Here is a 20000-nt window from a genome sequence, read left to right on the forward strand (position 1 = left end):
CAGACAGACACACACACACACACACACACACACACACACACACACACACACACACACACACACACACACACACACACACACACACACACACACACACACCACAGTCTGCCTTACATTGTGCAATCAGGCCTCTTTCCTCCTTGTTTACCCTTTCTTCTCTGTCCTTCCTCTCACGTCTTCATCTTCATGTCCGATCACAAAGAAGGTTTTTCATAAATGTGCAACATCATCGTTTGTTGCTCAGGAAAACGCCGAGAGCAACAAACGTGGAAGACCTCGGTCGGCGAGTCCTCCGGCACTTTACCCAGATCTAATCTATTATTCTAGTTCCCGTCATACGCCTCGTATTTCACGACACTTCCATTATTCCATCTTTCTATTGCACTGATCATCAACCTGCTGGGAGCCACACACACACACACACACACACACACACACACACACACACACACACACACACACACACACACACACACACACACACACATATACACACACACACACACACACACACACACACACACACACACACACACACACACACACACACACACACAACCACCCCAAAAAACTCCATTCACCCTCCACGCCAATGACGTTGCCGTGGAAACGAGGCCCAGCTTTGCCTTTAGGCCTGGAGACTGTTACCTAGCGACAGGGCAGAGACCATCCTCCCTCCGCACCGCTTCACCTCGCGCCCCCCCCCACCCCTTTCAGAATAAAAGCCCCCATTGGGATGATTGACGTACATATAAAAAAAAAAAAAAACACACATTAGGTGGGCAATTTGAATAAAGGTTTTAAATCCATTTATAAAGACTCATCGTAATAATCACCATGGCGATACTATGCACAACAAGTGCCAGAACTCACACTGAGGGAGTGCATGAGGAGACATCGTGACAGTCATATGATCATTACATGCTGACACACACACACACACACACACACACACACACACTGTGCAGGACTTCAGCATGGAGACGAGCCTTTAGCCTTCACCATGGCAACCAAACCACCAGGATAGCAGCTCAAAAAAAATCTCCCCGACAGCGATGTGGAGAGAGAGGAACAGACTCCGTTCTTCTTTACAATAAACCCAGACCATGTGTTTCGGGTTGCCAGATCCTTTATCCCCCCTTTTGTCAACGTGCTCTTTTAATCCGTCCCTCCTTCCCTTCACATCGTCCTCTCGTCTTCGTCACTCTTCACGCGTCTTTCTCAGCCCGGATAGAAGTCTAGTGTTATCTTTAATATATGTATGATGAAAAACTACAACTCTATATCTTATTATATATATATATATATATATATATATATATATATATATATATATATATAATTTGTATAGTTTGCTTAAAGTTACTGCATTGCAACTACTTCACTAAAATGTGTCATAAAGTAATATATAGTTTCCTTTTAATTAAGCAAGCTTCAATATGGGATTCAAGAACCATCATTTCTGATTAATCTGCAGGTTTTTTTCACAATTCATGGTTTTGTCTATGAAATATGAGGAAATGGAGAAAAAGTGCCATCGTGATATTTAATCCGTTGATTGAGGTGAAAGACGCCGGAACGAATAACTGGCAATCATTTTGACTCAAGCGATCAATCGATCATAATAATACTTTGATTTATTTTTCTATCTACGAGATGAATCATCATCCTCTTGGTTTTATGGGGGTTTGATACAATTGATTAATCTGTTACATTTTTTTAATAATTTAATAATAATAATCACTCAAGACTATAAAATATCAGAAAAAAGCTCAAATAAATGTCTTGTTTCGACAATAACAATCTAAATATTCCCATATTTTCCAACACATTTTCAATTAAAAAACTTCTTTGGGCAAGAAAACGAAAAGAAGAAGAAGAGATGATAATAATGATAAGTGATAAATGATGTTACATACATTCGTTCTTCTGTTTCCCTTCCTCTCTCTCTCTCTCTCTCTCTGTACATCTGTATACTCGGCCGCCCTGAGAAGCGGTGTAGGAGTCTCACCCACTCTCCATCTTTAAAACATGAAATATTCTAAAAACAGCATTTTTTTCCAAAATGAAAAATAATCTTTCTCTAATCAAAGGCGATATATTAAACGTTGCATCTCCCCTTTCCTACCTCCCCTGAACGCATCTTAGCATCAAACCCTTCATATACACTCAGACTCTTTATGTATTATGAAATATAAATATATCTAAAGGAAAAGTGTCCGCTCACTGATGTGTTAATACGTAACATTTTGGTTGTTGGTGAAATCAGAGCTGCTGCTGAACGACAGTGATATCTATATTCATTATTATTATTACACACATTTAGTTGTATAGAGACGAATGAACACATGATCCTCTTCCTGTTCTTCAACAGAAAACCCACTTCCTGTTTACAGCAAACACACGACGACGGGAACCTCAGAACTCACCAAACATCAAATGTCACTTCTAACTCACCGAGTTCTCTCTCTCTCTCTCTACCTCTCTACCTCCCTCTCTCTCCTCGACGAAGAGGTCTAGAGAAGTGAAGAGGAAGAGCAGAGTGAGTGATATTGTGGACGGGGATTATGGGATGGGGGGGTGGAGGAGGGGGGGTTATATGACGGAGCGCAGAGGGACGGAGAGAGAAATGAGGAGGTTTGGTCCTTTTTCCCTTGCAGACGGCTTCGTGTCCAATGAGGCAGCAAGTACTGCCAGCACTCATCAGCTCAGAGGCCCAGAGCGAGAGAGAGAGGTAGAGAGAGGTAGAGAGAGAGGGAGAGAGAGAGAGGAGAGGAGGAGGCACTAATCTGGGGGAGAAGCCGTGAAGCTCTGGAGAATATAGGCCACTGGCCCATTTTTCATTGAGGAGAAAAGAAGATTTGCTGGGCGTAAAAATAGCGCCGTTGATTTAAATATCTTCATCTATTTAAACGTTCCTCTAAATGGATTCCGTGCATCCCTCCACTTATATCTCTTTAAACTTCCAGCAATAACGCTGCGACACTTTGACATGAACGACAGAATAACGACTCAAACACCAGAATTGGACAAATGAAGGAATCTGAGCTGACGGGGATGAGAACGTCATGGCAACCAATCCACCAATCGTGGCCCGGCCCAGCAGACAGTCCAACAGCTGGTATTCTACACTTTAACATCACATTGTGAGTAAATCCCATGAAAGGACGACCTCTAATAATAAACTCGCTAACGCGGCGTGAAAGCCCGACGTATAGCTGCAGCTTAGAGCCAAGCGCGTATTCATCCACGACTAAAAGTAGTCCCAACGAAGGCATCATTTAAATTAACTTCAAGGTTCTCGATCTTTACACTGAATTTGTTGACAACTTTTCAAGTGCTCTTAAAAATAAAAAATGTTAACATCTCCATGGCAACTGCACAACTCCATCTGCTGTGTAAGATGACGGAGAAGTGGAGCGTCTGCCTTTTAGATGCTCAGCTGTTACCGTTGTTATGCAACTATGTACTTTCAGTCAATTACATGTTGTCATACGTGTCACAGACAATAAACGGGGATGTCATCATCTAAAAAAAAAAGGCATTCTTCACGGTTAACGGTTCTTCCGTGACATTGGATCGGCCAATCGACGCCCTCAGAAAACGCCGTCGGTCGAATGGCGAAGGTTGGACTCGTTATTTGAATAAACAAATGCCACAAAGGTTATTAAAAAGCTTTTTGGCACATTAAATGTTCCTTCTCTTGCATTCAGCAGCAAGGAAGGAGGTGGCTGACGTGTAAAAGGTCCAAAATTACAAAAAGGTAAAACCAGATTTTGAGATTTTTCTTGTTTCCTGCCGTTATTCCACTTCAACAAGGCAAAATACATTTTCTTTTTGTTATTCCAAACACTGAAAATGCATATTTCAACATTTTAATTCCCTGTTTACTCCAGCTGATGCAAAGACAGAGTTGGCCCTCAGGTTTTGGGTGGATTTATCCTTTAAAGTTGCACCCGCCTTCCTAGAAATCATCAAATCTCGTCAAAAAGTGAATATGAATACACTACTATAAACATCCATCCTCTGAACAGACCAGTTTTCATTCTCCATACAGCAATGACACCCCTCCTCTGCTTCCACGTTGGTATCTTCCTCCCTCACGTTGTTCTGGAAGCTATAGAAGAACATCGTGAGGAGTTCGTGTGGGCAGAGCCAACGATCGATTCGCCCCAAAGCGACACAACAACACACACATTGTGGGCATGGGATGTGGCCGGCATACAGAGAGCCCTTACTTGTCTTTTTTTCTTTCTTTTTGGCACAAGCTCGTGTGAAGCCAGAGGGCAAAGGTCAAACAAAAGAGAGAGAAACAAAACACAACAGGCGAGCTAAACACAGAATAAATAGCGTGAACGGGCTGATTCATTAGAAAAACCAGATGCTATCTTTGTCATGTGTCACATGACCGTCTGGGCAAACAATCATCATCTGTCTTTCCTCTGAGATTCATAACAAACAACATGAGGAATGAAAATGCTGTTTCAGTTCCAGATCGGAGCTGCAGGTTTGGTCTCCGGGCTCTGAAAGACAAAACCAGCTACTGCTTTGGCTGCGACTTGACCAGCCGAAGCTCTACTTCCTGCCGTCGCCATGGAGACACTTCCTGGCCCCGGGTGTCGGAAAAAACAGCAACAACCGACAAGGGCGAGAAAGGGAGAGCTGGATGGACGGAGGGAGAGAGAAGAGGGAATAAAACCCCAGAATTAAACCCGGAGTTAATCCCTTCTGCTTTGTTCGCCTCCTCTTCCTCTTCTCCTCGGGGCTTTTTGACAGCGGCTCTCATCCCTCAAATTCTATTCTTAAAAGAAAGAAGCTGCTTCAAACTATTTTTTATGTTGCTTTACAACGTAGGCTACACTTCCTCGCTCTCCTTTTAGCTCCGTTTTGGTCTCCACCAGGTATTTTTGGTGTTAAATGCTACAAACTGTTTTTCACCAGCTCCTTGTGTCAGCTGTTTGGTGCTGGGCGATGCTACTGTCGTGTTTGCTAAATATGAGGCTACAGCCGGTTAGCTTAGCTTAGCTTAGCACAAAGGCTATCGGAAACATCTAGCCTGGCTCCGTTTAATACAAAATTTGCCACGTTGAACATTTGAAGCTCACAAATAATAAACACATCACATCTCAAGACCATAAAATCATAATTTATCATTTTTTACTCCTTTCGTGCTAAGCTAAGCTAAGCTAAGCGGACTGCTGGCTGTAGCATCATATTTACCATTCAGGCACTTCATCCAACTGGATGTTTCACTGTTGGAATAAAAAACCTGCTGTTTGAGGACCTTTTGCTTCAAATGTTAATCACAGACTCATATCCAGTCTGAACACGAGCTTTTATTTAGCTTCACTTCGGAACATCGTGAAATATTGAGCCTTTTATTCGGTGAACCCCTCCGCGGTTTCTATGAAGCGGCCCGCATGCCTGTACACGACGCGATAATGTACTCTTACCGTATGCAGGAACCAGTTTATGAATATGAATGGCTGCACACACACACACACACACACACACACACACACACACACACACACACACACACACACACACACACACACACACACACACACACACACACACACACACACACACACACACACATGTGGATAAGTGCATGGGGGTGAATTACTTTATCCCCCCGTCACTTGAGCTGCCTTCTGCTTAATCTGAATTCTAAATGGCAAACGCTTCGACGTGGCCGCAGGAACAGAGCAGATGGTCACGACTAATACCAGAGAGAGAGAGAGAGAGAGAGAGAGAGAGAGAGAGAGAGAGAGAGAGAGAGAGAGAGAGAGAGAGAGAGAGAGACCAGATGTGGTGCGTAGAGATAGCGGCTAAGAAGAAAAGCGAAGGCCGGAGATGAAGGGAAGTTTGGAGTTTGAGCGTGTGCAGAAATACCAGTTATTGAGACTCTTTGTACTTCCTCCAATCAAAGCAAAGCCCTGTTTTATTCTGGGACGAACCTCGCCACACGGCGACCCGCCGGCGAGGAGCTCCACCCGACACTACTGAACCTATCAACCCAATGACATTGGTTTTGTCAAAATGTTCAAAAAAGGTACTGAAATTAACACAATTAGCATTATTATGTTATTTTTGTTATAATCATCAGCTGCAATGATGAAAACATGACGTGATATAAGTTTACATGTCAACTCACTCAAATTTATTTTAACTCTCAATAATGTAGATTAGCAAATGTACGATTATTTAAAGTGTGTTCTAAGATATACATTATATTGTGTATTCTGTCAATATATACTGTGTTATCCCTAGTGGTCAAACCTTAAATAAATGATATATAAACTATTTTTCTTCATATGTACTTGCAAAATAAACACGCAACCAGATAATTACATCATCTACGATGAATATGGCCAAACAAACAAAAAAGAGATTTAAACAAAATAAATAAAACATCTTCAGATTTTTCTGAGAATTCAACATCTTCCCACCTTCCTCGGTGGATTTAGCTCGGTTGTCATGGAGATTTCATGGATGTTATGATGCATTTATCGGAAACCACAGCTGTCGAATTGTACGAAACATTTTTAACAATAATGTTACACCGTACACCGTTCCGTTGACAAACCTCCTGAGTAGAGAGTGAAGCGTTGCATCACCTGACGACTTCAGCTTCCCTCTCATCCAGTCACATGATCTCCTCTCACTTATTTCCAATGCAAATAAAAATCTATTTTAAGAATTCCCTTAACCAAAGTGTGTGTGTGTGTGTTTTATAACACAGTCAACCGTCTCGCAACAAAATGCTGGAAACAAGTAAATGGAGTGGAAACGAGTGACATCATCGCACCTCGCTGCCTCTCTCTCACCTAACGATGATTAAATGGATGTCTTAAAAAATAAAATACAATGTACAATTAGCGCCCGAATGTCCCTGAACGCGACTGAAATAACCTTCGATGCATCGCAACAGCAGACGGACGTGTTGCTGTGTGTCACAGGAAATAAATAAATAAATAAAAAATGTATATATCATGGAAATGCGAGTCGTGGATGCTTCATTAGCGTTTGGGCTTTGTGCGAGATAAAAATATCTCTTTGCCTCTGGGAGGAGAGCGGATGGAGGAGGGGAGGGGCCGCATGTGTGAGGAGACGAAAACGAGGATGCAAGCGGTTTCTTTTTTCTTGCAGATGTGTGTGTGTGTGTGTGTGTGTGCAACAGTAAAAAAAAAAAAAAAACTTCCAGGCAAAATGTGACAAAAAGGTGCAAACGGCGAGCTGACGTCAGCCGTCTTCCAGACGTCCTGCTGTGAAGTCAGAAATACCTCTTCTGATCACGAACGCACCGCGGGATTGTGGGAGAAGGTGTGAAAACCTGCGTTGGTCACCGTGAGATGACAGATTTTTATGTAAAAAAGCATTTCAGTCAAATTTGTGCTCTTTTTTTATGCTGATTTTATTTTTATTTTACTCTGTAGCACCTTGAGATTGTTTTTAACAATGAAAAGTGCATCACAAATAAAATGTATAATTTTTATTTATTATTATTATTATATTTTTTTTAATTTAAAATTAAGCTTTGTGGCACAAAAAAAAATGAATATTTTAACGAGGCAATATCATCACAAGTTACTAGAAAATGCAACAGAGAGCCTGGTTTAAAGAAAGTGAAATATACAAAAATAAATGTATTTTTATGCATCCAAGGGAGACCATATGATCATTAAAAAAATATAAAATAAATAAATAAAAGATGTGTGCTATTTTGACACAATAAAACTATGTTTCTTCACAATGTGGAGTGATACCAGCATTTAAAGTGCAATTTTAAGGGTTTTAACCCTATTTTGATGATGATAACAGGATAATATCGTCAATTATTATCGAAATTTTCATATTGTCCCATGCCTAACTTCAACATATATTTTAAGCCAATTCAATTCAACTCAACACTCAACACATGTGTGACTATCACACCTTTCCGACGTGAACGAACGTCAAAAATCGAGCTCCGCTGCACCGAAAATCGCACTAATAACCGATCCGTCCGTTCCTCCGTGACCTCTGCTGAGAGGAAACGCTGTAAAACAAGCGGATAAAACGGCCTGAAAAAGCCCCGGATACCCAGAGATCATTACAGTGGAGTTTGTGATTAATGAACGAAAAGACAAGAAGCGTTTGTTCTCGTGGAGGAAATCCCCGTTTATCTTCAGGAAGTTTAGTAGAAGGACAAGAAATGGACTTTCAGAAAAGCTCCGGAGATTTATTTTCTTTGGAAAAGTTTTTAAAAAAAGCCTTCAAGTGCTGAATTAAATTGAAATCAATATCCACCCGCTTCCCAGGAAAATCAATGTCCAACTGACAAAGGCAGCGTAGAGAAGAATGGCCCGCTCAATGTTAAATATGAAGAAACAAGTATCTCCCTGAGGTCAAATAACATACTCTCACATTGATTCGGTTTTTAAATGCTTTATTGAATTTATGAAAAAGGGGGATTTTCACGTTTATTTGAACATTAAATGTGGAGATGTGTGGTTTTCATTTGCTGAACTGGCCTGAAGCTAAAAAAAAAAGCTAAAGAATAATGTTTCAGAAAGACGTTTTATTCCTAAAATCCAGACAAATCAACTCCATAAATCAGCAACTGCAGGTCTGTCTGCCTGTCTGTCTGTCTGGCAATGCAGACAGACAGGTGGCCAGGAAGTCAAGCGGGAAAAACTAATTAGGAGACCAAAACATTCAGACACAGTCGGCCTGCAGGGAAACGCTGTCGGATGTTTTGGCCGGTCGTCCAACAATCAAAGACGGAGAGTCTGGCGGGTTTTTTATGATCAGCTGTTGTCAGGTTTCGTGTTTTTACGGCCGACGACAAGACGAGAGCCAGATGGCAGACGAGTCGCTTTTAACGGTGTCTCCTTTCCTTCCAGCGGTGGAAGCTCTCGGAAACAAAATTCATCACTCGAAGAAAAATTCATTTTCACCCCACAAAGCTGATTATGAAGTGTAAAGCCTCCATCAAGCCTCGATTAACGACTCCGAACTCCTAATCTCGGAGGGAAAAGTCTCACGTATTTAATATTCGACACATCTAAGAGGATCCAGGGTATCCAAGAAGTATCTCCCGACTTTTACGAGGAGCACATGAAGGCAGCATGCATGTTTCCCGCCTTTATGCTAAGCTAACAAGCTACCGGTTGCAGCTTCATATGCAGACAGGAAGTGGCCAAAACGTCGTTCTACCTCCTTTAATATTTTCTGTCTTTGAATTCGTGTGCACTTCAGGTGACGTCAGTAAAAAAGGGAAAGAAAAACACACCTTCATTTCTTTTTCTCACATCTTCTCAACCTCCAACACCTTTTCTTCACCCTCCTCCTTTTACTCGTCACTCCTCTTCCTCTATTCTCCACCTCCTCCACCCTTCACTCCTATTATCACATCTCTCTTTTTTCCTCTCACATTATCTCACACTTTCTATTTTTTCCCTCTGACATCTTACACCTTCATCTTGACGTGCTTTAACCTCTCTTTGATCGCGCATTGCATTCTGGGAGGTGAAAAAAACTAAAATTAAATCATGAAAACACAAACAAAAAGATCTGTTGTCACTTTGTCACTTCCTGTTTCCTTGAACGTCTCAGAAAACCTCCCAGAGATCAGCTGACTTTTTGTTTTTTTACAAAAACGTAAATTACAACCGATGCCCAAAAGACATACGTCCACCTGGAAACTCCATCAAGCAGATAATGAAGAGTATAAAAGACTTCAAGATGCTGACTGAACAGAAACAAGAAGATGGAGATCGCAGATGGAGAAATGGAAAGATGGAAAAAAAAAAGGTTTGCATAATCATGTCAAAGTTGATTGTTTTTTTTATCCTCCTTCCTCCAGCTCACATCCTCGGCGTGGGCGGATTTGTATGTTTTCAAGTCTGCGTTTGACAGACACCTGCACGAACCCACATTCTCACCTTCTGTTACCAACGGCAACCGGTTCCTCGCTCCCCGTTGTGTTTACGAGTGTGAAGCGTGAGCTGCCGCTGCCTTTGAAAACGAGCAGGAGATGGAAATACAGCTGCATGATACCTATGAGGAGTTTTTAATTCACCCGGGCGCCGAAAGATTCAGTGGTTTCAGTCGGAGCCACTTTTATTACCTGCAGGCTCGAAACGTGGCTGTAAAAAAGCTGCAGTTTCCTCATTAGCGGGAGATGAGCAGCTGTTTTATCGGTCGTAAAAAAAACGAGGCCCCATTAGGGCCGGCAACAAACAATCAGCTAATCACCCGCTCTTACATTACGATGCGTTCATGCTCCAGTCGGAAAAATGAGTAAATTATAACATCATGATGGGTTTATGATGCGTGGAAAAGAAGTAAAAACAGTTGTTTGAATATTTTCACAGTAATATAAATTATATCAAAGTGGGAATTATGATATCTGTAACTTCCAAGTCAAACAGAATTTTATTTTAATTAAAATTTTTTTTTATAAATATAAATTATATAAAGGTGGGAATTATGACGTGTTTTACTTCTAAGTTAAACTGATTTTTTTATGATTTAAATGTTTTTTCATCAATTAAACTACAATATTGTATTGCCTTGTGCGTTTTTCAATGTAAAATATGACAATAACAAAGTTAAAGGACAAGATGTAGAATAAAATAAAAGTTTATGTTGAGTTTGTTAAGATAATTTTTCAATAAAGTGGAACAAAAAATAGTCTGCAACCTTGTGTGTCTACTTCTATAACAAAATAAAACAAAACAACATCTAACATAGATCTGTATCTGCCTATATGGCTCAAAACGTGATAATAAAAATTAAAACTGCTATTTTTTTTCCTCTGCTGATGCTGTTTTCTGATCCGAACCCCAGAGAATAAAAATAAGAAAAGTTCACTTTTTACAGCCACCTTGAAGTCTTTGATCGTTAAAATGAATATAATAACCCTTAGTCTACCAACAAATGATCCACAAACACACACAAAACTACAGCAGCACTGCAGAGAAAATGATATGCACACTAGAGTCACATGGCTGGACACACAGCCGGCCTCGAGTCCGGAAGCCGGCATTCTTCGGCGTGATAATGGAGCCGTGTCCGACTGTAGCGCCCGGTTCACTGAGGCTGGCTCGCCTCCAGCCGGAAGACGAACAGGATGCCATAACCTCGCCTCACACAGTGGACAAGAGCCACAGCTGCACACACACACACACACACACACACACACACACACACACACACACACACACACACACACACACACACACACACACACACACACACACACACACAGGCCTGTTTCAACCCACCCTCCACATATCTACTGTACGTTTTCATGAATCGAAAAAGAAGAAGCTCAGAAACACAAAACAAACCGTGACATCACACTCTTGAGAGCGTTGGCTTTAATCATGCAGCTCCTCCGTCTGTTAGGAGAAGGAAGTAACAAAAAAAAGTGGCGGCGTTGGAAGTGAGGAGCAGGAAGCAAAGGCTAGGTGCGAAAAGAAAGGATTTTTGACGACGGGAAGTAATATGTTAGATGAGTCGAGATGTTTAGATGAGGGAGCCAAAAAAGCCTGAATAACTCATATTCTGCACCTGTTTAACAGTATAGGCCACCAGTGGAAGGAAGTACCCATATTTGGTCTGCGGAGGAGCGACGGGTGGATCCGACGAACACAAGCAGAAGAGCAGCACCCTGACTGGATCTGGATCCATCTGGATTAACAGTTTAGTAGCTAACTAGCGTTGGTAGCGACCTGTCAATCAGCAGGTAAGCCCCGCCCCCTAAAGCATCCCCTGCTTTCTGGTCTGGTGGACTCTAAATGGACCATAATGTACTAAATGAACATCATGCTGGATTGAAGAAGACTTGAAACTAGAGATTCAGACCATAATGAGATGATACATCAAGTTTTCTCGTAGACTTCCATGCAATCGGACCTCTTTTTGCAAGAGTCGCCCCCTGGTGGCCAGCAGAGAGAATGCATAGCTTCACTTTTCAGAACCCAGAGGTTGGTAGTTTGAGAAGGTTGTGAGTTAATCTTTCAAGAAGTTCAAATCAATAAATTTGCCTCAATTGAGGGATTTAGGAACATTCTTCATAGACCTTGATTGTTAATCTACTGACGCTAGAAACACAAGAGCTGCTGCTGCGATGAAGCTGAGGGGGGATAAAAGGGGGAGGAGAGGGGGAGACATATGGGATAAAGGAAGAGGAGGTGAGAGAAAAAAGAGAGGAAGGAGAGCAGGATGAGGGAAAGGAAGAGGAAGGAGGGGTGGTGGGGTTCAGTCTGAGTCATCGTCAGTTAGCCATCACCGTCTCAGCCGAGGGGGGGAGAAAAGACACACACACACACACACACACACACACACACAGACACACACACACACACACACACACACAGACACACACAGACACACACACACACACACACACACACTTAAGGCAGGAGGCAATCCTTAATGGCAGCTTCCTCTCGTCTTTTACTAACGGGGACGTGGAGTCAAGCGTTCAGGGACCGTTAGCTGTCCATATTGGAGCCATTGACCTCCCTCTCTCTCTCTCCCACCCTCTCTCCCTCCCCCCTCTCTCTCTCCCCCCCCTCTCTCTCCCACCCTCTCACATATAACAGTCCATTAGAGATTAAACAAGTTGTTCAGTCTATGTTTCAGACTCCTAGAGTGAAACATTTCAGATTACTCTCCCTGCTCACCCCCCCTCCTCCCCCTTCGACTCCCCCCCGTTCTATGGCTCTCTATTGTTCCATTAGTGGATTAAGCACGTCGCTAGCAGGGAGAGACGGCGGCTACGAGAGGAAATGAAACTCGGTCCATCACACCGCGACAGAGACATTACGACTCCTACCTGCCTGCCTTCCTCACACCGCCGCTCCGTTTACGTCTTTCTGTAACAACAGTCGACGAGTTCACCGCTGGACTCAATATCGGATTCACAGGATGTTTGTATGAGTATGATGATTTTATATAGATATTTAAATATAAAACTGACAAAAAAATGATCACTTCTACCACCACCAGATAAATAGGCCTGTGCAAAGAAATCATATCCTGAATTAACAAACCCCAAATCCAACCCTAACCCTAATCCTAATCCTAATCCTAAACCTTAGCCAAACCCTTATTGCCTGGTTTTATCTCGTCAAACAAATCCTCCTTTTTTATATCGGTATTTGGCGCCAATGTATCGCAGCAGGGAGTATCACGATATTTCAATATTTAAATTGCTTGATTTAAATTTAAATCACCACTACACATCATAAACCAAAATTTGGTCTTAATTATGGCACTAGATGGTCTGTTAAAAGATCACCAAAGTCAGTGGGGGTGCATCATCTGGAAACCACGAATGCATTTGGAAAAATCTTGCTGAGAAGTTTCACTGGTTACATTTCTTTTTTTTTTTATAGGAAACTTCATAATTATCTGTTGAATGCTTGAGTTCGGGCCAAAGATGTGAGGTCACCGCGACCTTTGACCACCGGAATATGAAAATCGGTTCATCCTTGAGTCCAAGAAGGAAAAGAAAACATCGTCTTTGGTCCAGGGTTACGTTACATAACGAGCAGCTCCTCGACCGGCAAAGAGCCCACAATTACATCGGACGTTTTCCCCCACCGTATCATTACGGATGCAGGTGACCTGATTATCATTATGGAGATGCAGTAGTAGCATATCATCATGAGAAGATTAGCTCCTTGGTTACCACGGCACCCGCCTTAGTGACCGAGCGGGCTCACAGCTTCCGTCTCCTCCGTGTAATTATCGGCACGGCTGAAATGTAACTTCCATCGCCGATTCAATTACCGCTCATGCAATTCAGCCATTAAGGGGCAAATCTGCTCCATTACGCTTGCTTGTTGTCCTCCTAATGTGCGATGAGGTCTTTAAGAGAGGAGAACGCCGGCGTTATTTAATGGTTCCCGGCAACAGAGTGAGACGGTTAGTGCACTCACAATATAGAGCAGGAGGCAACAAGGACGTGCTTCTGTCTGGAAACTGATCCAACTTTCTGACAAAGCGCTTTGACCCTGCAGAATATATAGTGTGTATAAAATGCAGCTAATGTGTTATTTTGCACAATGGAACCATTATCATGAAATATGAAAACAAAAAAAATAAAAACTCTTACTATAGCTGCCACAAGTTACGTAAAACAGAACACACAGAGGGCTACGTAAAACAACATACAGAGGGCTACGTTAAACAACACACACAGAGGGCTACGTAAAACAACACACAGAGGGCTACGTAAAACAACACACAGAGGGCTACGTTAAACAACACACACAGAGGGCTACGTAAAACAACACACAGAGGGCTACGTAAAACACACACAGAGGGCTACGTAAAACAACACACACAGAGGGCTACGTTAAACAACACACACAGAGGGCTACGTAAAACAACACACACAGAGGGCTACATAAAACAACATACAGAAGGCTACGTTAAACAACACACAGAGGGCTACGTAAAACAACACACAGAGGGCTACGTAAAACAGAACACACAGAGGGCTACGTAAAACAACATACAGAGGGCTACGTTAAACAACACACACAGAGGGCTACATAAAACAACACACAGAGGGCTACGTTAAACAACACACACAGAGGGCTACGTAAAACAACACACACAGAGGGCTACGTTAAACAAAACACAGAGGGCTACGTAAAACAACACACACAGAGGGCTACGTTAAACAACACACAGAGGGCTACGTAAAACAACACACACAGAGGGCTACGTAAAACAACACACAGAGGGCTACATAAAACAACATACAGAAGGCTACGTTAAACAACACACAGAGGGCTACGTAAAACAACACACAGAGGGCTACGTAAAACAACACACACAGAGGGCTACGTTAAACAACACACACAGAGGGCTACGTTAAACAACACACACAGAGGGCTACGTTAAACAACACACACAGAGGGCTACGTTAAACAACACACACAGAGGACTACATTAAACAACACACACAGAGGGCTACGTAAAACAACACACACAGAGGGCTACGTAAAACAACACACACAGAGGGCTACGTTAAACAACACACACAGAGGGCTACGTTAAACAACACACACATAGGGCTATGTAAAAAACAACACACAGAGGGCTACGTTAAACAACACACACAGAGGGCAAGTTTGGCAGCCGGCATCGCATTTTATCAGCTTGAGCGGAGAGAGGAAGTGTGTTATTACTTTGTGAATGTTTCATCTCTGCGGCGGAGCGGGAAGGTTAACCTGATTCCCGACATACATACATACACACACACACACACACACACCTCCCCTCCCGCTTCCAATCGAATCATCTCTTATCAAATCCAATCAGAGCCGCTGAGGCGTTTCATTCGAGTCGAGCGGCGTAGAGTAGATTATGCACACGGACGAACGGGAACGGCCCGAATCAGAGTGTGTACAGTGTGTGTGTGTGTGTGTGTGTGTGTGTAACCACGTGTTTATGCATGTGTGCGCTTTGGCCCATCTGCACTGTTGCAGTATCTGTGGCTCTCTCCGTCTGTGTAGGCTTAGGTGTACTGCGTGTGTGTGTGTGTGTGTTATTCTGGCCACTGCCAGTCACACAGATTGGGTTTAATACGAATAGCAGCACGATTATGATTATGACCCAAAAACAACACGGAGCAGATAGAAACAGCACTAACATTTAAAAAAGAAGAAAAGTAGCTTTTCGCCGTGTAGGCGTCACTTGTAGCGCAGCAACCGTCCGACCACGCAACCCAGGAGTTGCTCGAGGCATTAAATAAAATAATGTGTATGTGTCCATGTGGCTGCAGCCAGAGAGAGAGAGAGAGAGAGAGAGAGAGAGAGAGAGAGACAGAGAGAGAGAGAGAGAGAGAGGCTTAACCTTTGTGGCACTGGATTTCAAAATAAAACCACTGCTTCTCATATACAAACCTCTAATTCGGGTTTCAAGATGAGAATCAACATAATTCATTGGCTAAATACATTAACTTGCAAATTAAAGGTCACATATTCATAAACTGTTTGTATGATGATGATAAAACTCATCTGTGATCTAGAATATAAGAATAACCTGTGATGGAGATGCAGACTTCCCCTTTAAGGCTTTACTTCCTGAAGAACATCCAACAATACAAAAACACGGCGTTCGTTATGGACGGTCTTTTTTTTAAACCAGCTGAGCTCTGGTTTCACTCTCGGACCCCCGGTTCCTACTTTCACTGTTCTCAACATCAACTTCCTGTGATGACATCAGGCGAACGGATGTATAGCTGCGGATATCTGCGGCTAGGTGGCGCCCTTTTTAAAAAAAAATCCAGGTTGAGTTAATGGAAATCAGTTAATTAGGTTCTGCCTCGTCTCAATAAAAACACAGAAACGTCATTAATAGAATGACATATTCGGAGCTACGTGGATTATAACCTCCGCTAACGACGTTTGGTTTGTTCATGTTTTTAAACGGGATTAAAAAAACAACAACCCACGGCTAATTCTCTTCAAACCTTTGATATCGATGCAGAGTTTATCGTACGCGTTCTAACCACGCGTTCTCTTCTGCTCGTTGTGTGCGTTGTTATTTATTTTAGAAACATTCTCCTGTGGATGCTCCGACACGGGGTGATGTAACGCACCATGGTGATGCTGACCCTCCGTAACCCGTAGCAACCTGAGAGACCGGAGCACACACGTAAACAAAAGGTATCTGTCAGAGGATCCACGGCGGCAGGAAGTGATGCGGGGAGCAGAATTAATTGGATTAATTAGAAATGTTTGTGCAGGTCACATGTGAACAATAGAGGTTTTTCTTGCCGTTTTAATTGGCCGGCTACTGGTTTTTTGGCAAGATTAAGTCATTGAGCCACAAAAATGCATGATGGGTAATCTGTGATGTTTCAAGACAAAAAGAAGGAGGCATTAGATCAGATGTTGGCGAGTCCAGTTTCATCTGAACAAAAGTTTCCATTCCTCATTTCCTGTCGTTGCAGAAGTGACTCCAGCAGTTTGGGTGAAGCTGAGAGATTTTACGGGTTTCGGTTTTGTCGTGAAGCGATGCTCTTCCTTCATATTCACGTTGAAAAACGACGTCCGAGGCGTTTGAGAATGAACAGCGGAGTCGAGAAAATAAACCAAACTGACATGTTTTTCTGTTGTTTTGACTGCATCAAGTTTCACCAGTTCAACGGGCGATCTTCCCGAAAACCGTGTTTGACTCAGCGTCCCTCAAACAGCCGACCACAAACACTCCCCGTCGCCGGGGACAACCGACACCATCGACAAACACCCGGAGGAAGTGAACCCGAGAGAGGAAGCACATTTCTGCTGCGCTGCCCAGTTCTCTCTCTCTCTCTCTCTCTCTCTCTCTCTCTCTCTGAAACACAGATCAATACGTATCAAAGAGGAGACGGCTCCCAAAAAGCTGAGTCAAGGCACACACACACACACACACACACACACACACACACACACACACACACACATGCATTTGTAGGATTTTTCACTAATTTTAAGACAAAACAAAAACTCTTTTGTCTTTTTCACATTTCTCCTTTGAGTCTCCGTAAAAAAAATCTCAGTAGGCCGAAAAAAAACCAAACTTTTATGACACAATCAGGGGATTAAAACACAGACAGGGATGTTAGATATAAACCCAGTCTCTCCCAGTCCTCCCAGCACACACACACACACACACACACACACACACACACACACACACACCACACACACACATACACACACACAGTGTCAGCAGGCCAGACACATCCATTCATAAAAGACCCACCCCTTCCCCATCCGCTCACACAACACACACACACACACACACACACACACACACACACACACACACACACACACACACACACACACACACACACACACACACACACACACAGGGTCACAGGTGGTCACAGCCAGTTTATTATCGCCTCTTTCCTCTGACTGGGTTTTGTGAACATTCCTGATAAAACGATAGACCCAGTTAAAGTTAGGAAACAGCCTCCTATTGGCTAATATATAAATGATGTCACTCATTACGACCCAACAGGAGAACACGAAATATCCTCAATAAATCAAGTTCAAATGGGGATGAGGGAATATTCCGTTGGGCAGTAATAAAAACAGGGGCATTAGATAGTGAATGCCCTCGGGTGGCACTAAAACCCAATCCAATTAGTTTAATCAACGGTGTGTTAAATGTCCTCTACCGAGAATGGGAAATTCACCTTCTTGCCACTTAAACATTCAAGTTTGTGACTGAGTTGCGTCGAGCCATTGCACATTTCACACGCCTCGTTCACTTTTTAACAATTTTATTTATTTATTTTTACAATTTTTAAAGACTAAATGTCCACACATTTTTATATATATTTTACTTTTTTTTTTAAATATTCTCTTTTGTTGTTGTTGAACTTTTCAGCTGAGGAGATAACAGATTAAAAAAAAAGTCTTCCACAAAAATGAATATGTAAATTTCTACATCCGTAAGGGGCCATGAACGCCCCATTTCCTGCAATAGACCTACTTGATGCCAAAAAAAAAAAAAGAAACAAGCTGGGAAAACTACATTTTCCAGGCGGACTGTGAAGTAGACGAGGCTCACGCCACACAGCCATCATGTAACGGTATGCGAGGATCCATGAATGGGCTAATTAACTGCCCCCCCCTCCCCAAGTAAAAGAAAGAAAGCAACGCGAGGAGAGGAAGGGAAGAGTAACTCACCCCGAATATGAGTCAGCTACAAGACAGCGGCAGAGATGCGGGAGTCGATCTCCTCTTCGCTCCGTGGGAAGCTTTGATTCGTATGGAGGACAAAAGATGCTGCAGGATTTACAAAAAAAAACACCAAAAATTTAAAAATAAAAGTCCACTCCGTCAGTCACTTTTTTCCGGTTTTAAGTGATGGATTTGAGTGCGTTTCATCCGCGTGTGTAGGGGGGAGGGAGGGAGGGAGGGAGACGCGGGTGAGATGAGCTGTCAGCGGGGATGAACGAGAGAGAAACGCCGGTTCGAGGCTGGTCCTGGATCCGCTGTGCGTCCGTCTGCTCCGCCGTTCAGCTGCTCAGTCACCGGCTGCCGAGACGTGGAAACGCCTTTTCCTCCCCCCTATCTCTCTCTCTCTCTCTCTCTCTCCCCCGGTCACGGTTAAGCACGCTGTCTGATTCGTCCGCAGATCGTCTATTATAGAACAAGCGCATCACTCTGTCTATTAAACTCCACGGACCGAGGAAGTGAATGAAAAAATAAATAAATGAGGGAACAAAATCTGATTCAAATAACTGTGTGGATGACGTCAACAGTCACGGGAGAGGTCCACGTGCATGAATTCAATTTTTTATTAAAAATCCATCCGACCACAGAGCTCTAGTCCCAGAGGCCCGGATAGAGAGGCCCCACCTGCAGAATGAGGCTTAAAGAGACACAAACTTTCTTAAAGTGATGCAGAATTATTACAAAAAGAGGCAAAACAACCAGAAAGTGACCAAAAACAGACACAAAATACACAAAAAAGACAAAGAGACACTAATTTGTCAAAGAAATTACCACAAATAGACCCAAAACAATCTCAAAGAGACAAATAAAGATATGAAAAACTACCCCAAAAATAAAAAAGAACGCACAAACAGACACAAAACGACCAAAAAGACATTAAATGACCACAAACACACCCAAAGCATCCTCAAAGAGACTCCAAACTACCAACATATATGAAATATGACCCAATAAAAGAAACAGAATGACCTCAAAGAGCCAGACTTTAATCAAATTCCTTTCACCTCTTCTTCACCATCAGTCATGTGACCTGATGAGTCACCATATGGACGTTTTTAGCCTTCAGTGCTACGAGCTGCTCTTTCTGCACAGAAGCTGTAAATTAATCAAAGTGTCGCGTGTCAAACCCATTTGGCTCGCGATCAATTTCATGCAAATGCCAAAAAGAGGAAGGAAGATGATGTAAGGGAGACGGATTGAAGGTCAGCGAAGCTGCAGAAAAAAGTATTACTACAAGTATTTCTC

The 20000-nt window shown here is 42.6% G+C and overlaps 1 protein-coding gene across 1 annotated transcript in view; it reads right to left on the bottom strand.

The window, feature by feature from the left end:
- The window catches only part of pea15 (proliferation and apoptosis adaptor protein 15), a 29101-nt gene extending 10107 nt beyond the window's left edge, over positions 1 to 18994 (bottom strand). The window contains exon 1 of the mRNA XM_084002586.1: positions 18705 to 18994. The gene's annotated coding sequence lies outside the window, so the exon portion shown is untranslated. The remainder of the gene's footprint in view (positions 1 to 18704) is intronic.
- Positions 18995 to 20000: the final 1006 nt, after the last annotated feature.

The sequence above is a fragment of the Eutrigla gurnardus genome (genome assembly GCF_963514095.1).
Source record: "Eutrigla gurnardus genome assembly, chromosome: 23".
In the NCBI taxonomy this organism is placed as follows: Eukaryota; Metazoa; Chordata; class Actinopteri; order Perciformes; family Triglidae; genus Eutrigla; species Eutrigla gurnardus.